The 8,487-nt window shown below is 31.0% G+C and overlaps 1 long non-coding RNA gene across 1 annotated transcript; it reads right to left on the bottom strand.

Annotated features, from left to right (window-relative positions):
* Positions 1 to 2,750: 2,750 nt before the first annotated feature.
* On the bottom strand, positions 2,751 to 6,797 carry LOC132755554 (uncharacterized). The gene is made up of 2 exons (XR_009629228.1): positions 5,304 to 6,797; positions 2,751 to 5,164 (listed from the first exon to the last, which is right to left on the bottom strand). It is a non-coding gene; the product is annotated as an uncharacterized LOC132755554 (long non-coding RNA).
* Positions 6,798 to 8,487: the final 1,690 nt, after the last annotated feature.

The following is an 8,487-nucleotide window of genomic DNA, read 5'->3' on the forward strand; positions in this document are numbered from 1 at the left end:
TCATATATTTCAACATTTAAGAACATTTTATTTCTGATAAGAAAACGCGGAAACGTTTTCAGTTGGGTACAGTCCGTCATCAAAAATACATGTACGTGTTCGGAACTGGTCAAAATAGGTCTCCTGGTTTAAACAGTTATGAATATATTTATGTTTACTTTTTTTGCAAATATTTTTGGATGAAGTCAAGATAACAATGAAAATCTCAGAATGAAAATGATGATAAAAGAATGATTATAAACATACCAGAATGACAATGAAGATTTCAGAATGATAATAAAGATATTTGTTTATCAAGTTCATTGTCATTCCAATATCTTTATTGTCATTCTCATACCTTCATTATTATTCTAATATCTTCATTAAAATACTGATATCTTCATTATCATTATTATACATAATTATACTGAAATTATTATCATCATACATTTGCACCTATACACAATTCACAAGCAGATCCTCCACAAAACTATAACTTAAGAAATTAGTACCTGCTTTTTCACTGCCTCCGTGGTCGAGGAGTTAGAGTCTAATACAGTTACTTGTCTGGCGTGGGTTCGATCCCCGGGAGATGCTTTGATAGTTTAGCACGGAGGGAATTTTAGTACTGGTGTAACTATCCAGGAACGATGGTTAGGAAACTACCCGCCTATATGACTGAAATATTGTTGGGGAAAAAGCGTAAAATGAAACAAACAAACAAACAAAACCTGTTATCACCCGTTTGATTCTGTGGAATATTTATTTTAATGAACACGAACAGTTTACAACTTAAAATAAAGAATAGGAAAATAATTACAGCTGCAATTATATGATATCATGTGCCATACCATACAGGGTTAAATGACCCGAGGTCGGTTTCAGAAAAAAATAAAGATATAATAGACTCGATCATCTTTGGGCAAAATACTTTTAATTCTACCAAAGGTTTATGTCGGATTTTTATTACTTCACAACAGCAGGTGTCAAGTGCTGTGTGGCAGTTGTCAATTCCGTGTTATTATATTTTTCTGGTTCTTCTGGATCATTGATACCAGCACTATTAAGTGTTGAGAATCGAGTACCGCTTAAGCCGGTGCTAGGGGGCGTGAGGAAGTTGCTCTTTTTCAGTATCCCTCATGAACAGACTCAATCAAACCGAGTCTGCAATTCTTATGTAATTTTGTTGTGATTAATGATTCCGAGGGATCACTTTCTTTCCGGATTTTTCAACAAGAGAATGCTCAAATTGTCTTTCGGGAGCTGCATTTCTTATTACAGGTTAAGTCGATGTAGGCCTTTCCTTAAAAATAACGCCATTTTTAACAGATCACAAGACGACATTCCAGCTCTATTGATTGAGGAAGACCTCAGGTGTCCCTTTGTCCTTTAATACAGGTAAAGTGATTAGAGCAAAGATGTATCCATGAATGGTAATGAACGTAACCTTGTAAAATGTTACACCCATTCATGTGATCACTTTATAAGAAAACAGAAAACTTGTTTTTAAGCCGCCGCATTTAAAAAAAAAATAATTTATATGTATGGCTACCTGAAATATGATCAAAGGGAATTTATCCTTGTAAAAAGATTAATATAAATGCATGATTAGTCTCCCTCAAATTGTTATTACCGAATGTACAAATTAAGTATTTTGATACATACATGTATACGAACAGTATTAGTCTCCCTGGATTATTTTTATCGCCCCATAATGTAATTTATTTCAGTATTTCTCCTAATGATATTATAATTATATATGTGACAGGGCATTTTTCTGTCATATCATAAAATAAACACAGTTACACATTTAATTTAACAGGACCTGTCATAACTCAATCTTTGGGTGGGCTAAAGAGGTACATAATTATGTATCTCCACTTACATAGTGATGATAAATATAACTTGATTCCAACTTGGTATAACTTTATTCCAAGTGATTCCAACAATGTTGCCAATGGGCACCGCTCAAGCCAGTGCTAGGAGGCGTGAGGGATGTAGAACTTTTTTTACTATTTCAAAAGGAATTGTGATTATATGCTTCCAGAAGATCAAACTTTTTGCTGATTTTTTATACTTCAAAACAGCAGGTGTCAAGTTCTGTGTAGCAGCCGTACTATTTCAGTGTTGTTGTTGTTTTTTTTTACTTTCTAGACCTTTGATTCCAACACTTTTGTGTGTTGAAAATTATTAAGTACTACTCAAGCCGGTGCTATGGGGCGTGAGGGAGGTTGTACTTTATCATCATTCCTCGTGTACAGACTCGATAACAAAACAATGAGAACAAAGATCAATGCAAGGTGACATCCTCGGAACGCAGTCCCCCGACACAATCAAGTCATACAAGCAAACCGAGTAAATTTTCATGTAATTCTATTGTTATTTATGCAAGATTTCTCAGACTTAATTATAATGCACCCGGATCATAGAATAACATTCAGCTTTATAATATATACTATAAGGAGAAAACTCGGATCATATCACATGCAGTAACAACGTATTTACAAAATTGAAATAATTTGTATAAAGTCATATGTGACATCTTATTACTGTAACACCTTGTATATATCATGTGTTAATGCATTTTGTAGACTTGTCGATTGCGTTTTATCTTACACGTAATTTCACCAGTCATTGTCTCCTAGTACAGTGCATATATTTTACAAACGGTATTTATGTACTGGCAGCTTAGTCTTTGCTATATATGGAAATAGTTGGAAGTAAATAAAAGATATGTTCTGCAAGGGGGAAAAACAAATGATACACGTACCAATTTTGTACAATCTTTTATTAAGAAAAGTCACATATTCATGCTAGCAAAACCAATCAAACAAACATGATTTATTTTAAAAATACTACATTAATAACAAAAACAGTATAATAACAATTATGTCTATGAAGCTTCCATGATAAGATTATATGAGCCGCGCCATGACAAAACCAACATAGTGGGTTTGCCACCAGCATGGATCCAGACCAGCCTGCGCATCCGCGCAGTCTGATAAGGATCCATGCTGTTCGCTTACCAACTCTATTACAAGTAGAGAAACTGATAGCAAACAGCATGGATCCTGATCAGACTGCGCAGATGCGCAGGCTGGTCTGGATCAATGCTGGTCGAAAACCCACTATTTTGGTTTTGTCGTGAGACGGCTCATATACTGAATACTGTTTTCCATAAACATTTCAGGTTTTAAACAGTCATGTTATATATATATGTATATGTATAATTGACATATTCCAGCATGATCTTATCTTTACTTCATATAGAATTGTTTAAGCATAAACATGGCCAATATATATTTGTTATTAGTACATGTAAATTAATATATGTTTACAAATATACTAGAATTATAAAATCTATATTCCAAGTCACAAACAAACATGTCTGATGCATATGTTCACAAGACATAACAAATCTAAGCATGAAATAAAGATAAACATTCATATATCTAGTTAACAATTAATAACATCTTCATGTAATTATATGTTTACTTATATACTAGATGAATTTACTCTACATATACATTTAAAGTTTAAAGGCACATTTCGCCTCAGAAATGAATAGATTTTTATTTTTGTAAAAGGGCCAATATGTGTTTTATAATGTTGTAATAATATATTTAGAACAAGTGCTCTTCTTATCAACTGCCAAAAAAATTGAGTTTAATTTCTTATTACAGATGCAAAATGTAAAAAAAATGTAATTTGACTTCCATAATTTTATATAATACTGATTCATCATAACTGTTTTAGTTGCTAAAATGCAAAAGAAACAAACATTAACTTAGATATATGGCCAATGAAAAACGTTTTGGACACCAAAACATAAACTTTTGAAAAATAACATACTGCATTTTCTAAGCTTAATGGGCCTTTAAATCAAACATGAATAAATGCAAAACAAACAAATGATGGTTCTGGTATATGGACAATGAAAAACTCTTTGGACATAAAACAATTAAGCTTTTTAAAAATAAAAGGGAGTGCATTTTTAAGGCTTAATGGGCCTTTAAATCAAACAGGTATAACTGTTTAAGATGTATGTAGGATTACATGTCCCAAAATGTTTCTTTATATAAAATTATGTTATCTTATTTTCATCAAAGCATTGCAATAGCATGTAACTATACAACAAACATGTATATATATGTTATAATATGTTTACATATGTACTAGATACATTCATTCATTTATTCATTCAGAATAAAGGCACAGACATGTGTAACAAATGTTTATATATAACATATCTTAATCCTGGTACATGTATATACTAACATCAGCAACCATACAAACTAACCAAGCTTTAATAAAATGTAGTTATATCTTTACTGTCTGAAAACATTTAATTTTCAGTCTTAGCATCATATGAAACCACATATACTGGGCTGAACTACAATCATCACAAATGAAGTGTATTTGTTTATATGCATGGGGTACCCATTCACATTTAAACTGATTCAATTAAAATTTACATTTTCTCAGTGCACAAAATTTCAAAAGCTAGGCAATCCATTAATGGTAAATTTTATTTCAAAGTAACTGTACTTAAATGTGCAGAAAATCAAGAAATAAAGAAGACAAATGTAACATTTTACTGAAATATTGAAATAAGCTGAGTAATTATAGACTTACAGATATTTCTGTCATAATTTATTTCCTTAGTATAGTCAAAAACTGGTATATATCCAAGAGAGGCCGCTCAAAACCGGCAAATTACCCTTGGGACAGCCGAGAATGGGAATATATATCCCTGAGGAGCAGCCACAAACTGGTATAATATTCCTGATATGTACATCTTAATTTACAGATAGACATGTTTATACTCAGTTACCTTAAGTTTATCTATATAATTTAAAAAAAAATAAACATTAAAGTTCACTTAAAAAAGCTCCACTGAGGTCCAAAACCCTAAATAAAAAATTAAAGTAGAAAATCCGAAACAGATTAATTTGGAAACTTAATACGGAAAATATATAAAAAGAGCACCGCTAGGCAGAGCATTATATGCCCAAAAGTGTTGATTTTTTAGTAAGGTTGAAGCATGTGTAAGACATGAGAATTAAAGTATTACCTCCTTCAAATAGCAATCCATGCCTCTGAAGTTTAAATATTGTGGACCAAGTGGAACTTAAGTTATGTTCTGGAAACGTTTTACAGTTTTAAAGTAATAGTGACCTTTGACCTTGTAACCCCAAATCGATAGGGGTCTTCTACCCAATATGGACAATCATCGTATGAAGTTTGAACACCTTTGGCCAAATGGAACTTATGTTCCAGAAACTGTTTTCAGTTTTAAGGTCATTGTGACCTTGACCTATGACCATGTGACCCCAAAAGCAATAGGGGTCTTTTACTCAATATGGACAATCATCCTATGCAGTTTAAATATTGTGGACCAAATGGAACTTAAGTTATGCTCCGGAAACTGTTTTCAGTTTGAAGGTCAAACGGACGGACGGACAAACGGACGGACGCCAGGGGGTTTAACATAATATGACTGAAATTATTTCGGGCATATAAAAATAATACTATTTCTAAAGAAAAAAACTTAGAAAAAAATTGAAAATTAATATTTATTATGTGTAATTTTAAGGGGAGTTAAGCTATTAACATTTATATCATTTTGAACCACAAGAGCTCTCGACAGCACAGTGTGCTCAGCTATCCACAGTGATGGCGACTGCAGAACTTTCTAACTTCAAAAAGGGCAATAACTCTGTCAAAATTTATGTTATATTCATGGTCCTCGGACAGAGACTTCCTATTACTCTCATATGTGCGTGAGGTTCTAATCCACCCGAAGTTGTAATGGAGATACAGCTTGATCTAAAGAATGATCTAAATTTTTTGCACACAAGTTAATAGTTATATTGAAATAGTAGGAAACCTCAAGAATATTCTCATCCTATCAATCTAAAAAAATCAAGAAAATTTAATTCCAAACATGTCAAAAATCCTCAGTGAAGCCCCTTTTGATATACACTTTGACTTATACTGACTAAAAATATTAACTTGTACAAATTAATCATTTTGCATAATTATAATTTTTCTCCCTTTTTCAATCATTACCATATAAAACAATCAAAGAAGGAATTTCTAAAATATAAATTGTAAGTAGTCCTCATCTCCATGAAAAAAAAGTATACCATTTACTTGTCCTGACATCTAACAGGTATTCATATAAAAAATTTACAATTCCTCTATATCATATAATCCTATATATCATATAATTGGTAATAATATATACTGATCATCTGCCCTATAAATCATATAACTGGTATTTATATATATAATCATTCCCTTGTCCTTAGTATAATGTATAATAAAACTGGTATTTATAAATACCATTCCCTTGTCATATATAACATATAACTGGTATTATTATACATTCCCCTGTCCTATTTACCATATAACTGGTATCTATTTATACCATTCTCGTGTCATATATATTATATAACTGGTATTTATTTATACCATTCCTGTGTCATATATATCATATAACTGGTATTTATATATACCATTCCCTTGTATCATATATCATATAACTATTTAAACATGTATATATCATTCTTTTTGTTTGTGTTTTTTTTTATTTTCATGTATGATAGTATCCATTTATATATTACATTTTGTTCAATGATAATAAAAACAACTTCAACCCCTAACCCTTGTCAAATTCTGGATTATTATAATCTGTCTTTCTATTTTTACAATAACAAGAGCCACCGCCGGGCGGGGGCAACGCTCGACTTTTTACTTTTTCTAAATGCAAACATAGAAAGGTTTGAACATATATTGATGTTTCCTTTTTATAAATTTAGTTAATTTCTAAAAGTAGAAAAAATGACGCAATCTCTAAAAATAGAAATTATGACGCAATTTCAAAAAATAGAAAAAATGACGCAATTTCTAAAAGTAGCACCAATGACGCAATTTCTAAAGATAGTACCAATGACGCAATTTCTAAAAATAGAAAATATGACGCAATTTCTAAAAATAGAAAAAATGACGCAATTTCTAAAAATAGAAATTGTGACGCAATTTCTAGAAATAGAAATTATGACGCAATTTCTAAAAATAGAAAAAATGACACAATCTCTAAAATAAGAAACAATGACGCATTTTCTAAAAATAGCAACAATGACACAATTTCTAAAAATAGCACCAATGATGCAATTTCTAAAAATAAAAATTATGACGCAATTTCTAAAAATAGAAAAAATGATGCAATCTCTAAAAATAGAAACAATGACGCATTTCTATAAAAAAAAAACAATGACCCAATTTCTCTAAATAGAAACAATGACGCAATTCTATAAATAGAAACAATGACGCAATTCTATAAATAGAAACAATGACACAATTTTAGTTATTGTTGTTGTTGTTGTAAATATATATATATATAGACACACACACACCAATAAATATTTAAATATGGTCATTTAATGCACAAATCTGAGAAAATTCAGTAATTTAACCTTCAAGGTCAAGGTCATTTAAGAGCCCAAGCAAAGTTGGGTTTGATAAACAACAAGGTCTGGTCCTTAAGAATGTTCTCTTATAATATGAAGTTGATCCCTTCAATAATAGCAAAGTTACAGTCAGTGACCGCCAAAACAATGAAAATTTCAATAATTTGACCTTCAAAGACAATGTCATTAATGTGTGAATGTCAAGGTCTTTCGGTATATCTTTAACAGTAATCTTTGAAGATTATTATGTTCAAGTTTCAGGACAATCCATTCAAAAATAACAAACTTACAGCCAATAAAAGCCAAAAAAATGAAAATTTCAATAATTTGACCTTCAAAGTCAAGGTCATTTATGAGTGAAGGTCAAGGTCTGGCTGGTTATTTTTAAGGGATATCCTTAAAGATTATTATGTTCAAGTTTGAAGACAATCCATTCAAAAATAACAAAGTTACAGCCAATAACAGCATGAACTAGCAAAAATTGGACTTTTAACCTTGAAGGTCAAGGTCATTTATGGATGAAGGTCAAGGTTAGTGTGGTCTACTGAAAGGTCTTGTCCCAAGGGTTGTTGTGGCCAAGTATGAAGACAATACACAAAGAAATAAAAAAGTTATGATCCAGGTACAAGTTTTCGGACGGCAACGGCAAAGGCTACGGCAACGGCAACGCCGACCTGACTGTAGCAATACCTCTATTTTTTTTTTCAAAAAAAAAAGTCGAGATAAAAAGTAAATGTGCTTAGAAATGGGCTTATTAATTATTAATAAAGTATATTTTACTTTTTCAACCTATTAACTGACATCATCCTCCTTTCTGACTTTGTACATTCAATATTTGTTTTATAATATATAATTCATTTAATTTACTTATTCATTAATTTATTTACTTGTTTATTTACAAACCTATTTATACATTTATAATTAGAACATTACTTTTTTCAAATCATTTTTTTTCACAAACTATTCCTGATCTTTAGAAAAGAACCTTTATCTTTATTAAGATCAATATATTTATTATATTTCACTGCATTTC

This window comes from Ruditapes philippinarum, unplaced genomic scaffold (assembly GCF_026571515.1).
Source record: "Ruditapes philippinarum isolate M1 unplaced genomic scaffold, ASM2657151v2 ctg4164_1_1_1_1, whole genome shotgun sequence".
In the NCBI taxonomy this organism is placed as follows: domain Eukaryota; kingdom Metazoa; phylum Mollusca; class Bivalvia; order Venerida; family Veneridae; genus Ruditapes; species Ruditapes philippinarum.